Here is a 22,210-nt window from a genome sequence, read left to right on the forward strand (position 1 = left end):
CCATTTTCCCCCAGATTCTGTCTCCTTATCTTCATTTCCTTTCTCTCTGCTAACAAAAATAATATTTCTTTGTTCTTTCTATTTGACCCCCACAAATGCAGAGCTATTTCATGTGATTGATTGCCTTCACCAGGTCTCTGCACTATCCTGATGAACATGTCCAGATTTTTCAGCATGTATGCTTGCGGAGTGTTCCCACAGAAGCAGGCAAGGACAGTGCTGTTGACTCAGTGGGAAAGTAGATCATTCAAAGGGCCTTGCACTTAACTATAATGTGCTTCATATTGAGTTTAAAAGCAAATGTTCCTTGGCTCTCCCTATATCAAAGTAAAGTAAATGTTGTGGAGTCACTTTCATTCATACAGGATAACTCTTGTCTTTAAGTTATAATAACCTCTGTCTGTTCCCCAGATTATTTTTCTATACAACCGGAGGGTTACGCAGGGTTTGTGTAGGTTGTGCCATGTGTGGGTTGTGGTGAGTACACCATATAGTTGTATTGATACATGCCATGTTGGGAACAATTCCCTTTCCTCTCCATTGTGTTTAGCAATATCGTTGAGTCTGTCATATGCACAGAAATTCAGAACATCGGGCATAATTTATTCCTCTTCTTTCTTCCCTTGGAATCAAAATGTCATAAAATTTGGTAATTCTTACATGGTTTCTATTCACTATATTAACCTTTTCTTTTATTATCCATGCTACGTAAAAGTCTTGGAGATAGCAAATAGCTAGATTGTATTTTTTAAACATTAAATCTAGCTAAGTTAGCAAAAATATGCTGATTAATCTTTATTATGCACAAACAACCCTTTAACTCTAAATCTCCACCTATTTCAACTTCTTCAAATGAATTAATACAATGCAGTTCTGCATCTTTTTCACAAGATGGCAATATAACTTTCTGTATTTATTATCAAGCAGGAAAATACAATAGAATTCTAAAATTTATAGTTTAAGTTACATAAATTGTAGTTGAATGTTAAGAGGGCTATAGTAGCACAAAACTAGATGATGATCTAATTTTCTTTAAGATATTTTAACTCCTTTTAAAAAATAATCAATGAAAATCAGAATGAACCCAAGGAAATTTTTTATTTTTTGTCTTGTATTAAATACCTATACAATTATAAAAACTTTTTCATTTAAAACATGACATGGTATTTCCACTGGTACAGAGATACTTGGCCTCTATTTATGCATATTCTACTTATCTTCTACTTATTTATTTTTTTTAAATAATGTGATAAATACATACCTGGAGATGAACCATTCCATTGTTATGAATATATAACAATTTCATAATATTTTCCAGAAATTTTATCTAGGAGGAAGTCATAAAACTGTTAGTCAACATTGGAAACTTACTACCATTTATGTGTGTGACCCTATAATGAACAAACATTTTTTTTTTTTTTAAAGATTTTATTTATTTATTTATACAAGCACTGGGTACAGTCAGAAGCGCAGGAGGGTGAGAGAATTCACCAGAGCCAGAGCGGGGAACAGAACAGGCAGACTGATGAAGTACACTGCTGAGGGGAACAGCAGGTGGCAGGAGAGGTCTGCACGCCATGTGGGACCCTCGCCTGGCAGCCGGGGATCGGACCAGCTCTGCAGAGGCTGCGGGCAGCTTCGCAACCCAGTGCTCAACCGCTGCGCCACCAGGGAGACCCTGAACTAACATTTCTAAAAGAAGATCAACAATGGAAATGATAGGGGAACTAAAAGAAAAGTCATGATGACATGTAATATTTGAAATTCTTTGATGTCCAGGCCCTCAGATATGCATTTCATGAAACTCTATGAAATAAAATAGTTAATGTTAAGCTCTTACTGTATGCTAAACATCATGCTAGATTCTTTACATGGATGAACTTAAGTCCTCAAAGCCCCGTGAGGTGGTGAACTGAAGTCGTTTTTGGAGTTGTTGGGTTTGGACGGTAGGGTCCTTGGTTTCACTCTGGGAAGAGTTTCACCAGAGGTCCCCTTTCAGTGGCACCGGCAAGTTTCCCAGGCATGTTTCTCCACGACATAGAGATATAAGTTATATCCAAAAGTGCAGGTTTATTATAAAGGGGAGAGAATAAAGGACACTTGCATAGACACAAGCAGGCAGAAAGGGCTGCTCCAAAAGGGACAGTCTGCCTTGAGGACAGCTGCCACTGCTGAGGGAGGTCAGTGAAGAGAAGCCCCCAGCATGGTGCAAGTCATGGGCAGGCAGGAAGGATGCTGCCCTGTGGAGAGACAGAGTTGGCGAAAAGACGCACTTGCATAGTCACAGGTGGGCAGAAGGGTTGCTGCCCTCTGCTTGTGCAGAGACTGCACTGATATAGTCTTCTTCTCTTTGGGAGGGGCTCATTCCTTTGTGGAGTGGCCTGTTTATGATTGATTTTGGGTAACTATGTGGAATTTGAAAGGGACTATAGATTCTACAGTGGCCCTCAATCCCCATATCTTCAACTCAGGTCTGCCCCTTCTTGACAGGAACAGCATCTGACACGTAGCTTGGGTCTGTGCCTTGGTGCCTGAGGATTTTTAATTCCTAGAGCTGTTTTAACAACTCTGTTAATCACTTCTACCCCCACCTCCAGCTCCTGGCATTGTGTGAGCCAAGTTTCTGGTCTAGTGGCACCTGCTTCCCAACTTTTTGATCCTTGTCCTCCATCAGTAACTATTGTCATTCATATTCTACGTGAGAATTGATTGTGAAATCATTCATTCATTTCTTCTTTTTTTTAGCAGAAAAGCAAAAGATTTATTGATATGTAGGTAGGCAGGCCAGGAAACTCTCCCAGTGACTAGCCCTCATTCATTTCTTCATATATGTGGTGATTACTGAGTGCCCACTATGTTAACATTTAAATGTGGTGTAGTTCGTAATTTAAACCCCAAATCTGCCGAAACCAAATCAGAGAGTATTTCATTTAATTGCAGAACTATAAAGAATCAGTTTCTCACAGAAGCCTAACAGGTGGTAAAAACAAAAGAAAAAAACTCCACAATACAATGAGTAAGCAAATTAACACACCATCCAAAACAGCATTCTTTTTTGCCCTATACATTTTCCATAACATTGATCTAAAGTTCCTATGAGGGTAAATGTATAAAAGACCTGGAATTATTTCCAGTTAAGATGGTAGGTAGGTAGAGGAAAAGCCCTCTATCCCTCCAAAAAAATACATATAGAAATCTCAAAAAAAGTATTAAATTTAATACTGTGTAGTCAAGTTCAACACAAGAAAAAAAGGTCCTAGTTGCATAAATGAAGTAGGAATTTAAAGTCTTAGAGTAAAGGGAATTAGAGCTGCACTGCCAGTGTGGCACCAGGATACTGTAATTGAGACTTTACTATTTTGTGGAGATAATACTCAAGATGTAGATCCTAAACATAGTAAGAACTCCATTCATGGCCTAAAGAAAGAAACTAACAAAGAATTGGCCTGCCATGAATTCAACAGACCCTAGATTAGACCGGGAGACAGCTATCTGCCTAGGGACAAAGAGGAAGTAGTCTAAATGGATGAGTCAAATCTGTGCTCAGGGAAAAAAATACAAAAATTCATGATGCTCACATTGTGCAGAATCTCAAACTGAAAAACACCATAGTCCAGAACCTCAGTAGAGAGGATCTAAACCACCCCTGAGGAATGCCTCTGGGGCCCTTGTGAAACTGTTAAGAAAGATAAGTAGGACAGAAGATGAACTCACAAGTAGTAATTATATGGGAAAATGTAGTGGTAAAAAGGAAACCTCAATCCCAGCAAAGTGGAGATTTCACACTGTGATAAGAGAGCAATCCAAAAGGGACTTTAATATAAACATGTTTTTTAAAATGTTCAGAGATAAATGTATATTCTTAAAATGAGCAGGTCGTGAAAGCTGAAAAAAGTTGGTCCACTCACAGAAAGGAAAAAACAGAATCATTACAAAACAAAAATACTACTCAACCTACTTGTTAAATAATGCTTTATTACCGCAGAAGAGGAAATCAGTGAAATGAAAGATAATCTTTAGAGAGAACCCAGAACTCAGCACAGAGCAATAAAATAGTGGAAAATAAGAAAGTTAAAAGAAGTAAAACGAAAGATCTGAGGAGAAAGAGAAAACGGCTGAGAGATTTCCAGAAGTGAATAAAGACGTGAAACCTCAGACTAACGAAGTACACATTATTAACCAGATACATTTTGTTTTTTTAAAAAATCTTTATTAGGGCCTCCCCGGTGGCGCAGCGGTTGAGCGCTGGGTTGCGAAGCTGCCCGCGGCCTCTGCGGCGCCGGTTCGATCCCCGGCTGCTCCCCGGCCACCAGAGGAGGGTCCCACATGGCGCGCAGACCTCTCCTGCCGCCCGCTGCTCCCCTCAGCAGTGTACTTCGGTCCTTCTGCCTGCTCTGCTCCCCGCTCTGGCTCTGGTGAATTCTCTCACCCTCCCGCGCTTCTGACTGTACCCAGTGCATGTATAAACCAAACAAATAAATAAAGCATGCCTCTATAAAAAAAAAAAATAAATAAAAAAAAAAAAATTAAAAATCTTTATTAGCTATGTTAGAGAGCCTGACACAAAAGAGTGGGCTTTTCACTCTCTAGAAAGGAATTTATGGCCTCCCTGGTGGTGCAAGGGGTTAAGTCTCAGCACTATGAAGATTTCACTGGCCACTGCAGCAAGAGTTCAACCCCGGCCAGGGAGCTGACCCACATGGCACAGCAGACCTCCCCTGTTCTGCCCCCCTCAGCAGTGTATTTCAGTAGGTCCGTCTTTTCTGCTCCCCAGTCTGTCTCTGGTGAATCCTCTCACCCCAAATTGTTTGGATAGGGCTCACCAGTCCATTATTTAATCCACCTGTTCAAGCAGGACTAGGGGCAACTCATCTGACTGGTGCACAATTTCTTTTACCCAGACTGTGTCAGATACGTAGTAAAAAAAATGCAGGGTGAAGGAATGAAGAAAAATCATTAGAAAATTTTAGAAGTAACCAGAGAAAAGCTAGGTTTGCTTCAAAATGGACGATCAATAGGAGCATTGACTTTTCATCATCATGAGAAGATATGTTTTTAAAGAAGGGCCAGGAGACAAAAACTGTACTGGAGCTCATTTTTACCCTAACATGAGGGAAATTGAAGACACTTTCAGATTTATTTACAGCATTTAAAAGAAGTCAGTCAACATTTTTCTTTTGCACAAGCCTGGTTTACTTTTGGTTGGAAAACTTGCCCAAAATGGAGATGAGAACCAACAAATACATTAAGACCCACTTCTAAAAGGCTAAAGGGATGTTTAAAAGACCAAACATTGGGAAGAATTGCCTCTTTTATGATGTCCTACTTAAAGAGGTTGTTGGTTGTCTCGCTAGGAAACCTCCTATTACATGAGTGATCAGAGATTAAAAACAAAATAAAACAAAAATCTTTTGTTTTGGTGAGAGAGTTTCAGACTTCAAAATGTCAACAATAAAGATTTTCATTCAAGAGATTTGTGAACAGCTATAAGCCCAATACATCGCTGCCATGCCTGTTGCTGGGACAGGAATAGATGGGGGAATTGCACATTCTTCCTTCTATAGGTCTGTCCTGTGTTTCACAAGGATTTTAACAACACTGGTCTCCAACTCCTGATGGGCAGTAAATCTCTCACCCATATCAATTATTCTGACAACTAAAATTTTCCCCATGTTTTGGGAGGATCAGTTCCACTTCATTGCAAAACTAATTGCTTTCTTTTTCCAGTCACCACCAGATCTACCATCAGCACAGTGCTTATTTAAGACTCTTACTGCCTTTATCACACATTTTCTTATCACTGGCTATTTACACAAAGTTAGCTGCAACCAGAAGAGCAGTTTTGTTCTGATTGATACTAATTCCCAATCTTGATCCAATTATAGCTGATGCAATCTATAAAATATAAATAATATTCCTTATTTAGTCATATTAAGGTCAACTCAAGTTATAAAAGCTCATATTATCACAGAGGACTGTACTCTGGTCACCTCTGCATTGTCTCTATTCCCTGTCCACTGACAAATCTTCCAAATTTATTTTGTATTTTAAGCCCTGATAGTAAAGCCTTCAATCTCTTCAATATATACTTGTTTGTTTGTTTATGCATAGAAGAACTGGGGTGTAGGCCAGAGATGCAGGGGTGACAGGATTCACCAGAGACAGAGAGGGGAGCAGAACAGGTGGATCTACTGAAACACACTGCTAACGGGAGTAGTGGGTGAGATAGGAGAGGTCTGCTGCTCCAAATGTGGGTTAGCTACTCGGTGGGATCGAACTCAGACTATAGTGATGGTGTTATAGGACAGGGAGAGGGGTAGCCCAAACCCCGCAAACCTGCCTATTCTAAATGGGTTCTGCCATCCGCCGCATCAACACAAAACATATGACACTTTAATGGGAAGGATCTTTAATAAAAACTAGGAAACAATACAGGTGAGGCAAAGAGTCTAGTTTCTAAATAAAGCACCCAAAGTTACCCGTCCCCTCGTGGGTAAAAGTCCATCCATATGGGATCGGCCCAGAACAAGGCCCCAAAGTCTACCACAAGTCTAAAACATCTTCCAGTGGGGACCCACAGAAAAGGGTCACAAACAACCAGACAAGCCCGGAAGGAAAAGAGCAAAATCAACATCCAGATAAAAGCTGCCATGGTCACCTCCCCACGGGTCTCACCCACATCTGTGTCACCCAGTCCACGACCAAAAGACAAGCGCAGTTTCTTCACATGTCTCTAGGCTCCATGCGCCTCCTCCAGGTCTCCTGGCTCCATCCTGCTTCCTTCCTTCCTCAGTCTCTTCTGCAGCTTCTCCTCTTCCTGCTCAGCTCCACCCTTCCTTGGGTGGGGCAGGGAACCTCCCCCTTTCCTGGGGACCACCCTGTTACAATGGTAGCACTGAGACTTAACCCCTAGGCCATCAGGGAGACCCTATACCCTTTACCTCAGCTAGACATTGAACCTCAGATTCCAATTGGGCAGAAGTCTGGGGATTCAAAGTCATTTGAAAGTCATTTAAGAAAATTTGGGAAGAGTGATGTTACTTTCTCTTGGAGGCGGAATATTTTCAAAACCATAAATAACAGGCAGACAGGATGTTAAAAGAGCAATAACAAAGACATCTCCATAAAAGGGGGAGGTGCCATGTTCCCCGTCCCATTTACATGTATGCTACTGGAACAGATGAAGCTGTGTAACGTGGAAGGCAGGTAGACTGGGGAAATACATGGAAAAGAAGGGCATGCTTGCTTCTCGATTTGGGACTTGCACAAAGAAAGGGGTACTTGGAGGAGAGATATGTAGAGACACCTACACATGGTTGAGAGGCCTGGGGGTAGGCTGCCTATGCAGCCTTTTTCTTGGCTTGTACTTTGATTTTGTTCCTTTCCTCCTAGGCTTGCCTACCCCCTTCTGCCTCTTTCCTATGGTTCCCCACAAGAGGGTGCCTTAGACTCATCTCTGGCTTTCAGGTCTCAGCGACAGTGCTTCCAGCCTTTGGTTTTATAACAGTGTAATCCCTTAGAAAGGAGGAAGGTTCCAGGTTCCCTTCCCCACCTAACCAAGGGGAAGTTAGAAAGGACTTGGGGGGAGGAGGTAGACTTGGAGGACACACTTGGAGCAGAGAGACATGTTAAGGAAAGGATATGCTTGCTTCTCAGCCTTGGACTTGTACCAGGGACTTGGGGGAATTGGAAGGAGACACTTGAAAGAGACATGGGTGAGAGACCCATGGGGAGGCTGACAATGGCAACCTTTATCTTGATTTGTCTTTTGATTTCTCTCCTTTCCTTCCAGACTTGACTGGCGCCTTCTGCCTCTTTCTCATGGTTCCCTTGCATATGGTGCCTTCGACCTGTGGCAGACTTTGGGCCTTAGTGGCCCTGCTTTGGGCCAACCCTGTTCGGCTGGTCATTTACCCATCAGAGGAAAGGTATCTTTGAGTGTTTAATTAGAAACTATTATCTTTTTTTCTTCTTGTTGCACACTAATTCTATTAAAGTTCTTTTCTATTTATGTGGCAGATTGTCGAACCCATTTAGAACATGCAAGTTTTGGGAGTCCCGGGGCACCCTTCTTTCCACTAGCCACCTTTGGGTATTTTATTGGGAAACTATTATCGTTTCTTCTCTCATTATGTACACTAATTCTATTCAAGTTCTTTACACTAAGAGTATGCTTTGTCTGTGTGCAAGTGGGTGGTTGAATCCCCTTGGAGCATGCAAATTTCGGGATCCCAGGGTACCTCTTGGTCTGAAAATTAATGCTTCTACTAACTAAATGGGATACTGCTCAATTCATGAGTTCATTAATAAAAGCCAAGTAGGTCTCTACATTTTTTTAAGGATTTATTTATTTATGCATACAAGAACTGGGGTACAAGCCAGAGGTGCCAGGGATGAGAGGGTCACCTCTCTGGCCTGGGATCGAACTTGAGCCGCAGTGGCTGCAGATAGCTTCATATGCTGCGACTTAACCCCTTACACCACCATGGAGGCCCCTAAATTTTGAATTTTTTTTTTTTTTTAACATTTTTCAAATACAAAACTTGCTATTTTGTTAGAACAAAATATTTCTTTATGGATATAAACATTCTCTCCCATTTGAGAACAAAGTGAGAAAAACATGATTCTCAAAATCAGTAACAAATTGGTGAGGCAAGAGTTTGGCTTATTTTGCAGTCAAGGCTTATTGAGGCCTGTTAAGATTGCGCAGACTTGGTATTGGAGGCAGGCAGCACAGAGGGACTCCCTAAATGCAGAGAGAGGATGTGCAAGAAGGTGGTAGATTGAGCCTGAGGCTTAGAAGAAGTCTGGAATGGGAATGACAAGGGACAAAGTAGCAGCAAGAGAAGCAGGAGGTGACAGTTTTGTGCTACACAGGTAAGATGAGTGTCCTGGGGAAAATGTACAGGACAGCAAAACTATGGAGCAAAAAAGAAAGAGGAAAGAAAAATTGTGCCAGCACCCAAAACATTTACATCCAGGGCTTCAAGGACTGAGTAATAGCCAGTGATCCATTCCTCCATCATGTCCATTCAATCTGCAAGCTTATGTGGGTCTATTATACGCCTGGAATTATGCAAGGTACAATTATATACAAAATGAGCTCAATAAAACCCCTCTTCATAAAGGCTTGGTAAGGAAGACTGGCAAATAAACAAGCAGACACAAAACATTGTGTTCAAATGTCATCACAGAATATAAAATAATACGGTAATGTAGAGGAGAGAGTGAGAAGGATGAAAAATGCTTCACAGACTGTGTCTTTAAGAAGAAATAGAAAACTAAGACACAGAGGAGTAGATCAAGATGCTGAGATGTAGGAACTGCAATTGGTCCAGCATGGTCAGAACCCAGGTTGCCTGAGGCACTTGGTGGGGGATGAGAATAGAGGGATAAATAGAGGCCTATTTATGAATGACTTACGCTGTGAGAAGTCTTGACTTTATGTTGCTAGAGATCCACCAAAAGTAAAGGGTTGTAAATATGGAGAAAATGGCCATCACTTCTTAACAGCTGGGGAGACTGAGCCCTTGACTCCCAGGCCCTCAGGGCGGTCAGCAAGTCCTGTGAGCTGGGCTAAAAGCATCACAGCTTTTCAAGGCAAGGCAAGGGGCCAAACTCGGCCCCTGACTTCTGACACTGTCAACGTTGGAGGGGGTGACACTTCTTATGGCTTAAGTCATTACCTACAGTTCTGCTACTGCTGTGGTTTGAACTCCATCCCGATGACCTGTACGAATAGGCTCCTGGGAAGGCTGAGTGACTATTTTGTGCTCCTTTAAAAGGGAGTGGTTCATGTGGGCTTGCTCTCTTTTCACTGGGGCTGCTCTGAAGGCAGCTGGGCCATAGAACCCCCACCCCTCTGTCGGGGGTGGGGGCCTGATCTCAGCAGTAGCAGACCTGTAGCTGCAACTACACCATCGATCAGTAACTGGACCTTCTCCCTCTCCCTCTCCCCTGCTAATTCTCCATGTCTCTACCTTGTTGTTTAGGAGAAATTGTTTGGTTTTGTTTTCATTCCTTTTTACTGCAGCTAAGGTCTTTTTGTTTTTGTGGTGGAGGTGGCTGGACTCAGAACCGATGATAGAGATTCTGACCCAGAGACCCTATTTAAACCCTTGCCTGATAACATAACAACCATTCCTAACTTCCTTCTTCCTTGCCCATCTCTCTAGAAACTAAAGAAAAACTGTATCTTCCTTTTCCTATTTGTACTTTATATGGTGATAGGACCCAGTGCTGGTTAATATGACATAAGGGGCGTGTCATTCATGGAGAAGTTTCTAGGAAAGATTTTTCTTCCCTGATAAAGGCAGATGGCATGTGAGAGGAGGCCTCACCACTGAAGCCTGAGGACATGAGGCCTAGTGCTACAGGGAAGATGAAGAGAATTACAGAAACATCATTCAACACCTGTAAGTTTGGAACTGCTGATTTAATACCCAAACTATACGTCTGAGGCTTTTATTCCATAAATAATATTCTTATGGCTTAAGTCACTACCTGCTGGGATTGTCTATAACATGCAGCTCAAAGCATTCCTAATGGTTACAGAGAGTGAGCTATTAGGAATTAGTAAAATTTATTCAGAAAATAAACACATTCTAGAATTTCCTGAGGACTCTAAAGCAGTTTTTTTTTTTTTTTTTTTTAATTTTATAGAGGCATGTTTATTTATATTTATTTATTTGTTTGTTTTGTTTATACATGCACTGGGTACAGTCAGAAGCACGGGAGGGTGAGAGAATTCACCAGAGCCAGAGCGGGGAGCAGAGCAGGCAGAAGGACCGAAGTACACTGCTGAGGGGAGCAGCGGGCGGCAGGAGAGGTCTGCGCGCCATGTGGGACCCTCCTCTGGTGGCCGGGGAGCAGCCGGGGATCGAACCGGCGCTGCAGAGGCTGCGGGCAGGTTCGCAACCCAGCGCTCAACCGCTGCGCCACTGGGGAGGCCCTAAAGCAGTTTTCTTTTAGCTATTACACAAGTTTGCAAAGCGTTTACTACTTGTGTGTTGCAGACACTTGAAATTCCGCCTCCTTTCTGAAAATATCCTTAATTATCAGTATCTCAACAGTGTTATGTTGGGTTGGTCACAGTTCTTATTCACTACTATTCTTACTCTTTAATTACACAGGACTGTTAGCTTCATTATTATCAAATTAGTTGTGCATTCTTTGGTTAAACTTATAGTGTAGGCTTATTTTCATTTAATCTATAATTTTCCAAATACTAGATTGTAGTTCATGTGTACACTGTGGTTCAAATAAAATTCAAGTAGCAACCACGTTGCTACTGATAAAGCAGTAACTCTTACCAAAAACTCATTTGTACAAAGATCCTTTATTGGGAATGGAATATCACTGGATTTATAGCTTTTTTTTAATTTATAAATGCTAACAAGATGTCATAAAATTGCACATTACATATGATTACATAAACTTAAATAGGAAAGTGTGCTCATATTCTCCTCCTAAAGTATATGCAATTCATGAGTGTTATGAAATACAAACATTTTTTAGTGCTCCAGTATCTCCACTTCAAATGTATTCTCTATTCTATAACATTTCCCTGGAAGGATTCTCTGATTGTTCCACCAGAACTGCCTAAAATACTGCTAGTCATCACTTAAAACTCTGTCTCATTGTCCATTCAATAGGCCGATACCTTTTTCCTGAAGCCTCTGTATTCTGGTAGGAGGGGCATCTTTATGCATGTAATTCACACAATGTAGGCATCAGCAAATTTCTCTACTGGCATGCTAGCAGAGAAAGGGTAAGTTTCTAGCTTAATCTTTAGTATGGAAAGGAAAGACACCAAAAGGTTCTGTCGATCTCAGGTCAGTCTCCCTTTATAGCCTGCCTCTCCTCTATGCAGGTTAAGTCATGCTCTACTCCTCTGTTCTCTCCATCTGGAACTCCACTGTTCTCCTGGGAACCTCATCTTTGCTTCATCAGATACTCCATTTCCTTGTTCTTTCCCTCTTCCTGCCTTACAATGCCACAAATGTATACCTCGGTTAGGGGGCTAGGGCTATATTTTGTTTCCAGGAGGGAAAGTGGATATGAATTTTCTGTTTTGATGTCCTGTTCTATTTTCTTCATAGTTTCTTCACCTGTACCATGCAGGTAATAATAGTACCTGCCTCACAGTATGACTAGAAGTGTTAAGTGATAGTTCACAGCTTATAATAGTGACTGGAGCAGAAGATGCTTCAGAAGAGGTTGTTTTAAAAATAATGTAGGTGTTCCTTTGACTAGTGTATCTAATTAAAATATGTATACCTCCCAATGACAAACACTCTTTTTTTTTTTCTGAGAAAGAATAGTCAAGTTCCATGTTAGCTAATAGCTTGTTTAAATCAACGAACAAATTAAGTATTAAGAGGTTCAAATAGTACTATTCTAAAATATAGAAATATCGGGGGGAAACTGAAACTGGCAAGAGGTTTTGGGTTATTTTTTTAAAGAAACATAAAAATAAAATAATGAAATTAAAAGTAGAACAGCAAGAATGGGAACTACAGTAAGAAAATGGATTATGGAGAAACAAAGAGAAGAGAAAGAAAACAAAGTTATTTGTTCCATTAAGTAAGTCTCAGAGTTAATGAGTCTAGTTTCCTGTGGGTTACGACCAGGAGAAAATGAACAGTTTAGGTAACAGCCAATCCTCACCGGATGCAGAAGTACAGAAAATTGCCAAGGCAATAATGGCTATTTATGACATTCTCAGAAGAAAAGATATTGGGAATTCCTTTTTATTAAGCAGCTGAGACAATGCAGGACACCATCAAGTGGTGGAGGTGAGGAAAGAAGCATATCCTTAACTCAGCACAAATGTAATCAAAGCAACCACAATACAAATGTCTGGACACTCTAAGTGTTGCTTGAATTCAATTTAGTTCAATGATAAAGGAGACGTAAGGACAGTAGAAAGAAATATGGAAACTAAAGGAGAAACAGACGGAGCTGTGTGCTTTTCAGACTCCATAAAGATGAGGCAGGGCTTTTAGTGCCAAAAGAAAACTTGGCATTGAATCCTGCCTGCATGTCATTGGATAAGTTGTTTAAATACTCTGAACCTCAATTTCTCACCTGCAAAAAGAAGACAATCTTAGAGGTTTGTTTTGTAATTAAGTGATGTAATATTTTGTTGTCCATGCCTACTGTATAGTAAGTGCTCCCCAAAATTTTAGACTTCTCTTCCTTTTTATAAATAAATCAACTTTTTTTATAATAGAGAATTAGAATATTAAAAAAATAGAAAGCATGAAGCAGAAAAATGACATTGGTTTGTGTTTGGATTATAATTAAAGATGAAAGAATTAAAAGTGATCTGAGATTTATTTCAGCTCTCTAAAAATCAAAGAACTGGATTACTGAGCATAATCCTCCATATTGTATGTTTGAATGTTTAGGCTAATCACAAAAATGATTGACTTTATATTTATATCCAACTCACATGTATTTACTCAATTTCCAAACTTAAATTTTAACTTGAATATTTCACAGGCATTTCAAACTTGGCATGTTCAAAACCAATTTCCTGAGTCTCTCAACCTCTGTAGGGACTTCTCAGCACTATACATTGCACTATGTTCACTTAATTCAAACACCGAACTCAAGTGGTTTCCTTGATCTATCCTTCCCTTCAACCCCCCCAAATTCAAGTAATATTAAGTCCTACTTCCAAACTATTCATTATTCTTCAGGTCTATTACAACCCTGTGCTCTAAGCCACTATCATCGTTAGCCTAGAATACTGCAAATGATTTCTGACATCCATTCTTGCTAGCTTATAGTCTCTTCTGCATGCATCCATGAGAATGATCTGTTGAAAACGTAAGCCAGAACATGCTATTGGGATTGTAAAAGCCTTCAATCGATTCCCTTTGAACTTAAAGTCCCATTCTTTTTTAGAGCCTACAAAACCTTAAATGATCAGACTCGAGACTACTGCTCCACCTCTTATCATCCCACTTTCCAGACAGACTTTTGTTAGGGTCTAGAATATTACACACTCCCCTATTTCTGGCTTCTGTGTTTGCTATTCCCTTTGTCTGGAAAGCCCTTCCTAGTTCCAGACATCGTTAACTCCACCCTTCCTTTAGCTCTCAGACAAGCTCTTTTCTGAACAACCAATGTAAACAATTCTTTCTTACTTTCAATCACCATCACAACCTGTAATTATTTATTGATTTATTGCTTAAGATTTTACTTATCTGTCTCTCCCACTAAAATTTAGCTTTATCAGGATTGAGACTGTGTTTGTCCTATTCTGGTGTATATCCCTTACATTCAAAATTTGCTTGGCAATTTTAGATACTCAAGAACTATTTGTGAAATGAATGAATTTTTCATGTATTTCCTATTTTTCTCATTCTGCTAATGTGAGCATATGGCTACATACACTTACACATATACTCAACACTTAAAAACAAAAAGTAAGCCCCTGTGAGTGCAATCAAAAGTTTCTTTCTTTAATTTACCCATTATAAAAAAATTTGCATTTTGTGTTTCTGTGGTTATTCAAGCCAAACATAAAGATTACTTTCTCCCACAGTAATTAGCTCCTTTTGGGAAAACTTATGAGAAAAATTCTTTTTGTCTTGCCCAGTTTGAGCACTGGTCTCATGTAAATTATTTATTTATTTATTTACTTAATTTTTGCCCCTTATATTTTGTCTCAACTGGCAAAAATACTGATTGACAGCTTAAAATCCATGTCCCTCTCTTGGAGTGCAAATTGATATAGGGATTAGGAAGCCCCAGCACAGGGTAAGACATCCAACTGGCAGCTACACATTTGAAGTCCAACTAAACACGGGGGCCAGATGGTTTAAATGTGCCTCTATACTAATAATTTAGTACAAAGAAGAAAATAACTCCCGTGCTACATAGCATGTTTCAAATGGTTTTAGAGATGGGAATTAAGGTAATGAAAACCAGGTGAATAAACCAATTTTTCTTGTTGAAAATGCAGGTGGTACTTTCAAGTACAGCTGCTATGTTTTAGAAGATAATGGTAATGTATTGTTTCCTAATTTTGTTATTTTGAAATGACTTTTCTTTGAAGAAGTTTGAAGCATTGCACAAATGAAAGGTGTTCCGATAGTTATTAATATCGTTAATGTTGACGTTATCATTTGTGTTAGTTATCAATTGTTGTGTAACAAATTACTCCCCAAACTTGGAAACTTAAGGCAATAGAAATTGCTGTCTTACAGTTTCTGTAGATAAGTCACCTGGACATAACTCAACTTGGCCTTCTGCTCAGAGTCTTACAGACTGGCATCAAGGTGTCAGTTGGTTTGCAGAAATCTCAGTGCTCAAGTGGGGAAGGGTCTGTTTCTATATAACTCACGTGTTAGTTGGCAGGATTTAGTTCCACATGGACTGTTGGCTTGAGGCCAACTGTTCCTTGTTATTGGGCATTTTAAACATGGCAGCTAGTTCATCAGAGCAAGTGAGCAAGGGGATGACAAAGAGTGCTATTAAGACGGAAGCTACAATCTTATAATCCAATTTTATAATCCAATTTTATAATCTAATCTCAGAGTGGCATCACAAGACTTTTTCCATATCCTATCTGTTAGAAGCAAGTCCATCCTACAAGGGAAAGGATAACGTAAGAAAGTGAACCAAGAGACAAGAATCCCTGGGACCGTTTTAGAAGAGGTGTAACCACATCAGCATTGCTTTAGATATAGTGAGGAAACACCGTATTGTACTTAACAGCATGGTCTTTAAAGTTGGAGAGACTGAGCCCCAGATCTGCTATTTATCAGCCATATGATAGGACAAGTCACACAAACTCTGTAAATTTCCTCTTCCTAATCTCTCAAAATCATATGCATTGCACAAGATCAGAGAGAGGATTATCAAAGTAGAGCACTTAAAATCCTCTCAGTTGGTCTCCCCAGTTTCTCTCCTTAAGGTTCTCCATTAAAATTTCCATACAGCAGGGCCTCCCTGGTGGTGCAAGGGGTTAAGCCCAGCACTATGAAGCAATTACAGCCTCTGCAGCATGAGTTCGATTCCTGGCCAGCCAGGGAGCTACCCACATGGTGCAGCAGACCTTTCCTGTTTTGCCTGCTGCTCCCCTCAGCAGTGTATTTCAGTCAGTCTGCCTGTTCTGTTCCCCACTCTGTCTCTGGTGAATCCTCTCACCCCCTGCACCTCTGGCCTGTACCCCAGCTCTTATATGTATAAATAAATAAATATTAAAAAAAAAAAAACTTCCATACAGCAACCAAAATGATCTTTACAATAGTTTAGAAGGCCAAACCACAATCCAGATTGAATACGTTTTTAGGGTTTCTCATTATACATAAAATTCAAGTATTTTAATATGATCTACAAGGTCTTACCTGTTTTTTCCAACCTCATCTTCTCCTATATTATATCATCTTGCTCTTTTATACTCAGTCACTCTCGCTTTCTTTTGAGTCCTTGACAGTCAGTTGCTTATGTGTCTCAGGGCATTTGCACATTCTGTTTCTCTGCCTGAAATCTTCATCAGGTCACAGCTCATATCACTTCTTCACTATGGACTCCTCCTCAATGCAAATGTGACTTTCCCATTATTATTTCCTACAGATCTTGTTCTTTCCCGTCTCTGTTTCTAGCCATGTTTTGGAGGGATTTTATGCTTAATGTCATTGTCTTCTAAGTAGTCTGAAACTGAGTGAATTTTAGTCACCATTTTACATTCAAGTCTACTACAATATTTCACTCAAAATAGGTGTTTTTTTTTTTTAGCAACATCTATGTATACAAAGGAAGTGTGGCACACTATGGAGATGACATGAACAATATTGGTGGCTTGTCTAATTAGAGAATCCAGTGTCCTTTTGGGAAATAAAAGATATTCAAAAGTTGTTCCACAAATTTATGAACAACTCTCTAAATATGACTATTGCCATTTGACACAAATATACAAATTTAAAATAAATACTCAATTCAGAACAACTTACTATTTTTCAAATTACTTATGTGACAGAAAATATATACTCAGTAAAAAACACCTGAAAGGAGGGGACAAAGGACTCTGAATCTGTACAGTGAAAATGAGTGTCATTTCAATTGGTAATAGAACTGGCATCCCTAGAAAACAGTAGCACTAAAAGATAGCAGGTCACTAATCTGGTGATAAAGGATCAGATGTATAAGGCCCATTTTCCCTGGCATCATATTAAAAGGACAAAGCTCAACACTTGAACTGCAGCATATATCTAACTCTAAACTTTTCTCCTTCTGACACCTCACCCCACTTTCAACACTCTCCACTATTAAAAAATAATCACCTAGATATTGTATGTTTCAGGAATATCTATATGATTTAGAAAACAACTTTCTTCCCCTTTTGTTCCACTTTAAGGGACAGTATTTGGTAATCTTTTAAGTGAATATTTTAAGATTCATAATAGTTAAATTTAATGTTTTATTTTTAGCTGAAATAATAACAGTAGGGTTGTTATAGAGTCAAATCTGTTAGAGATACATATGACACAGTTGAAATATGTCTGGGAATTGCTTCAAATGATTTAGGGCGTTGGTGGGGACTATAGGTTTAGACAAAACAAGACAGATAGATATTTTGAGTAATAACTTATGGGTGTTCATTATACTATTCTCTGTGGTTTTATTTGTTTGAAATGTTTAATAAAAAGCTTAAAAGAATCCTTATAAATTTTCTTTAAAACCTACTAGATTCTTTCTAAAACTGCCTACTTTCTTTCTCCCAGCTCCATATTAGGTTACAATTCTGACCACACTAGATTTAAATCTGTAGTGATTCAGAGTATGGCCTAGTCTTAGCAGCTACTGTTCAAGTCCTCATCCACCGCTTTCTAACATATGTTAACAGTACATGCTGAAAGAGGCAGTGTAATTTTTCCATGATTTTCCTTTTTGTAAAGTAGGGATAAAAATGACAATCTCAAACTAAAGTGAAGATGTGTTGTAATAATGAATGCTAAATGCAGATTCTGACACATATAAAGTATTCAGCTACTAATGACAATCATTTATAAATCAATTCAATTGATTATTTGTAGCATTCCTATGCTGCAGGAGTGAACATTCCCACATTTAGCTAATATGATTATGATTCCCACATTTAGCTAATATCTATAAATACACAGGGACAGCAAACAAGAGGAGAAATTTGCAGAAACTGAAGAGCAGGACTAAAATAGGAAAGACATTCAAGAATCAGAATAAGGATTAAGGAAAGAAAGTCCTGGGTGCCAGATTCACTGTTTTCTTCCTTTGTCTCTTTATACAATGAGGGAAAGATAAGAGGACGTGTTCTTTGGTTTCTGAAGGACTTAAGACTCCATGAACAGAAGATGTCCTTTGAGGATCTTCTTTAATGGATAAGAACACAATTATTTAGTTAATAATAATAATAATAATAATAATAAAAACCCTACCTGCCAGGAGCCCTTATCCATTCAGTAAAGACAAACCCTGAAGATTTTTTTTTTTAATCTTAAACTCAAAACCTAAAGGAGAAAGAATCATGAGGATATGATATGCAATTCTTTTTTCATTTGACAGGAAAGCCTCTCACCTTAGTCATGTGTCTGTGGTGCTTACTTTCATAGCTACCAGAGCTTGAGAAAGACCCAGGAGCAAGGACAGGCAGGAAGTTGTTTCCAAGGATAAAACTTCACTGATTTTGAGTGCCATTCTGGCCCTCAGTAGCTGCTCCGTCCTATCCCTGCCTGCTGATTTCTCCCAACCTCTTCTAGTTAGGGACCTCAGGCCCCCTGGTAGATCCTTCTTCTTTCCTGGTCTCCTGCTGCTGCCTGTCCCCTGGCTCATCTGCAGCCCTCCTGGCCAGCGCTGTCTACCTCTGCTCTCTGGGTCAGCAGTTTCATGCACCTCCTGCCACCTCGTGCCTTGGTGCTGTCAAGAGAAAGCAAGAGCAAGAATCATGACCTTGGAGATTAAGACTCTAACAGTGGCAAAATCATTGGGAGCTGTATTACAGACAGGAAAGGGAAACAAATACAAAGGAAAAACATATTATTTATTTGTTTGTTTGTTTGTTTATTTATTTATTTAAGATTGATTTATTTATACAAGAACTAGGGTACAGGCCAGATATGTGGAAGGGTGAGAGGATAGCCAGAGGCAGAGCAGAGAGCAGAACAGGCAGACAGACCAAAGACACTGCTGAGGGGAGCTGAGGATGAAGCAGGAGAGGTCTGCAGAGCCATGTGGGTTTCTCCCAACCAGCCAGGAATTGAACCAGAGCTTCAGAGGCCGGGACAGCTTCACAGCGCTGCACCCAACCTGCTGTGCCACCAGGAAGGCCCGGAAAAACAAATTTTTAAATAGTATTAAAATGTGGAAATTTGGGCCTCCCCGGCGGCGCAGCGGTTGAGCGCTGGGTTGCGAAGTTGCCCGCAGCCTCTGCAGCACCTGTTCAATCCCCGGCCGCCGCTGGTCAAGGGTCCCACATGGCGCCCAGACCTCTCCTGCCGCCTGCTGCTCCCCTCAGCAGTGTATTTCGTCAGTCTGCCTGCTCTGCTCTCCCCTCTGGCTCTGGTGAATTCTCTCACCCTCCCGTGCTTCTGATTGTACCCAGTGCTTGTATAAATAAATAATTGAAAAAAAAAAAAAGAACTGGGGTGTAAGGCAGAGGTGTGGGGGGTGAAAGGATTCATCAGAGACAGAGTGGGGAGCAGAACAGGCAGACTGACTGAAATACACTGCTGAGGGGAGCAGTGGATGAGGCAGGAGAGGTCTGCTGCACCATGTGGGTTGGCCCCTGGCCAGCAGGGGATTTAACTCATGCTGCAGGGCTGGTGAGAGCTTGATAGCTCTGTCTTTAACTCCTGCACTACCAGGGAGGCCCCCTTAAAAACTTTTTTTTTTTAATTTATCTTTTCTTTCTTTAGTCAACAGCAAAAGAAAGGAGAATCAGCCCATGGTATCTACCAAGTCATTTCTGCCAAATGCCAGAAAAACCTGAAACTGATAACAGATTTAAGAACTCGCTTCTTTCTACTACCAAATAGAAAAACCTAGCTATGTCTCCTGTTCTTTGCTTCCAGCCTAATCCCTCAATTCTTTTTGCCCAAAACATCCAAGAAGTATAATCTATTTAAATGCAATTCCATCTTTTAGCACCCTAACAGCATCCCATTATACATCTACTCCAAATCACCTTACCTTTTATTCTCCCTTAGGGTACAGGCAGATGTCAGTTTCTCCAGATCAGTGATCCTTCACTCCACCCCAAAGTCTGAATCAGTTTCCTTCCCATTGTCAAGGAGCTGTCTGCTATGGCCCTATGGCTCTTCCCCTACAACTCTCAGATTCTGGGAACCACTACCTTCCCTGCCACTCAGGCTTTGGAGTGGTCACAGCTCCCAAGTGCCATCCTGACATTCCTCACCATCCTTTTTGGTTTCTTTTACCCTGTGCAGTCTTTAATGAATCTTTTTCTTATTGAGCTTATCAGTTTTCCAGTTTGAATGTTCTGCCTATTTCCTGTTGGATCCTGACTAACTCAAAGGTCACTAAGGAAATCTGACCGAATTTAGGAGATAGGGACAAAGAATACTTCCTTGATGAAGTCACATGTTGAAGAATGTTCCTTTGCTGGTTTTCCTTTCTTACACACTTTAACAGGAGAGTAATGGCATACTTCATCATTGTTCTTGTCTTTCCTACTGTCCTTTCTTTATTTAATGAAGGACATTGTTTTATATCCTGTTAATTTTGCACGGTATAGGATTTCTCCCCCCAGGCGTGGTCACTGTAGCTCTCCCACCACCAAAGCACCCGTAGTCCATTGTTCTTTCTTTATCCCTTTTCTTTTTATTCTTTTTTCTTTTTCCTCAGGGGAGAGCGCTAACACAGTCCCCCACTACCACCCCGGCAGTAAATCCATCCTTTTTCTAGTTCCATTAGCATGGCCTCTCCTCTTAAGTTTTTAATGCCCTTTCCTTCTTTCTTACTCTTCCTCTCCAATCTTTCACATTCTATCAATACCCCTAAAATATATGCACCCTCCCCAGAGTGGCCAGTGATGTGACCCAATATATCCTCTCTCACTGCTCCTGTATATCCAACCACACCAGATAACTTCTATTTCCATGCTTTGTTTAATTCTCTTCTCCTGAATCATCCTAAACCGTACCTGTCCCTTATATGAAATCCTATCCAGTTTAACTATCACCACTATGTAAAGCCTCCCTAAAGGAATCAGCAAAGAAACCGTCATTGACATTACTTTTTGTTTCCATAAATACTTTTAATTTTTATCTTTCCTGCACATCCACTTTTATAGTTTTGTTATTTGTTGAAAATGTCTTTTTTATATTAAAGATTTATTTATTTATGAATACAAGAACTGGGGTATAAGCCAGAGTTGCGGGGCGGAGAGAGAATTCACCAGAGAGTGGGGAGCAGAACAGGCAGATCTATGAAATATACTGCTGGGAGCAGCGGGTGAGACAGGAGAGGTCTGCTGCCTGTGCCGCGTGGGTTTCTTCTTCGCCAGCCGGGGATTGAACTCATGCTGCAGTGGCTGGCAATAGCTTGACGGCGCTGTCTTTAACCCCTGCGCCACGGGGAGGCCTTATTTGTGAAAATGTCTTATTTCTCTCCATCATTATCAACTCTGAGGAGCTGTCTTTGGAACATCTACAATATATCTGATACAATGGCCAGCACATAGTAAGAACACTATAAACTTCTAACAATTGATTCTATATATTTTATCCTCTATGTTGCAGAAAAATCTCTCTAAAATTACACGCTTACACAACAAATAAATGAAAGCATTAATGTGGTCTCTGTAGGTGGTCCTTGGCATGGTTACTTTTATAATGTGTTTTTTTATTGCAATGTAATTAAATTGTACAGTTAAACCAAACATAACTAGGGGAAATAGAGCTAAGAATATTTCCTCCAGTTACAACTTGGAAGGCCTGACTTTATTCTTCTGCTTCCACTATTTCAACAATTGAGAATCAGTCATGCCAAACTATTTATCATCTCAGGAAAAATAAACATCTTTTAATAGCCTCCAGATACCACATAGATACCACAGAGCTAGAGAAGCAAGAATGGGGTATAGGCAAATTAACTGAAGGGGAAATGAAAACATTTAAAGTAAAGTAATAGTAATAACTACAATTTAGCAATTATCCAATAGTACTTTTAATTTTTTTTTTTTTTTTTTTTTTTTTTT

At 40.0% G+C, this 22,210-nt stretch overlaps 1 protein-coding gene across 7 annotated transcripts in view; it reads left to right on the forward strand.

The window, feature by feature from the left end:
* LOC129146917 (uncharacterized) overlaps positions 1-22,210 on the forward strand; it is a 163,837-nt gene that overhangs the window by 43,211 nt on the left and 98,416 nt on the right. For 5 of the 7 annotated variants that reach the window (XM_054701606.1, XM_054701605.1, XM_054701601.1 and 2 more), the window contains 2 exons: positions 7,793-7,928; positions 10,313-10,415. The exons of the other annotated variants lie outside the window; for them this stretch is intronic. The gene's annotated coding sequence lies outside the window, so the exon portion shown is untranslated. The remainder of the gene's footprint in view (positions 1-7,792; positions 7,929-10,312; positions 10,416-22,210) is intronic. 7 annotated transcript variants of the gene reach the window in all.

The sequence above is a fragment of the Talpa occidentalis genome, unplaced genomic scaffold (genome assembly GCF_014898055.3).
Source record: "Talpa occidentalis isolate TD23 unplaced genomic scaffold, MPIMG_talOcc4v2.1 talOcc4.5, whole genome shotgun sequence".
In the NCBI taxonomy this organism is placed as follows: domain Eukaryota; kingdom Metazoa; phylum Chordata; class Mammalia; order Eulipotyphla; family Talpidae; genus Talpa; species Talpa occidentalis.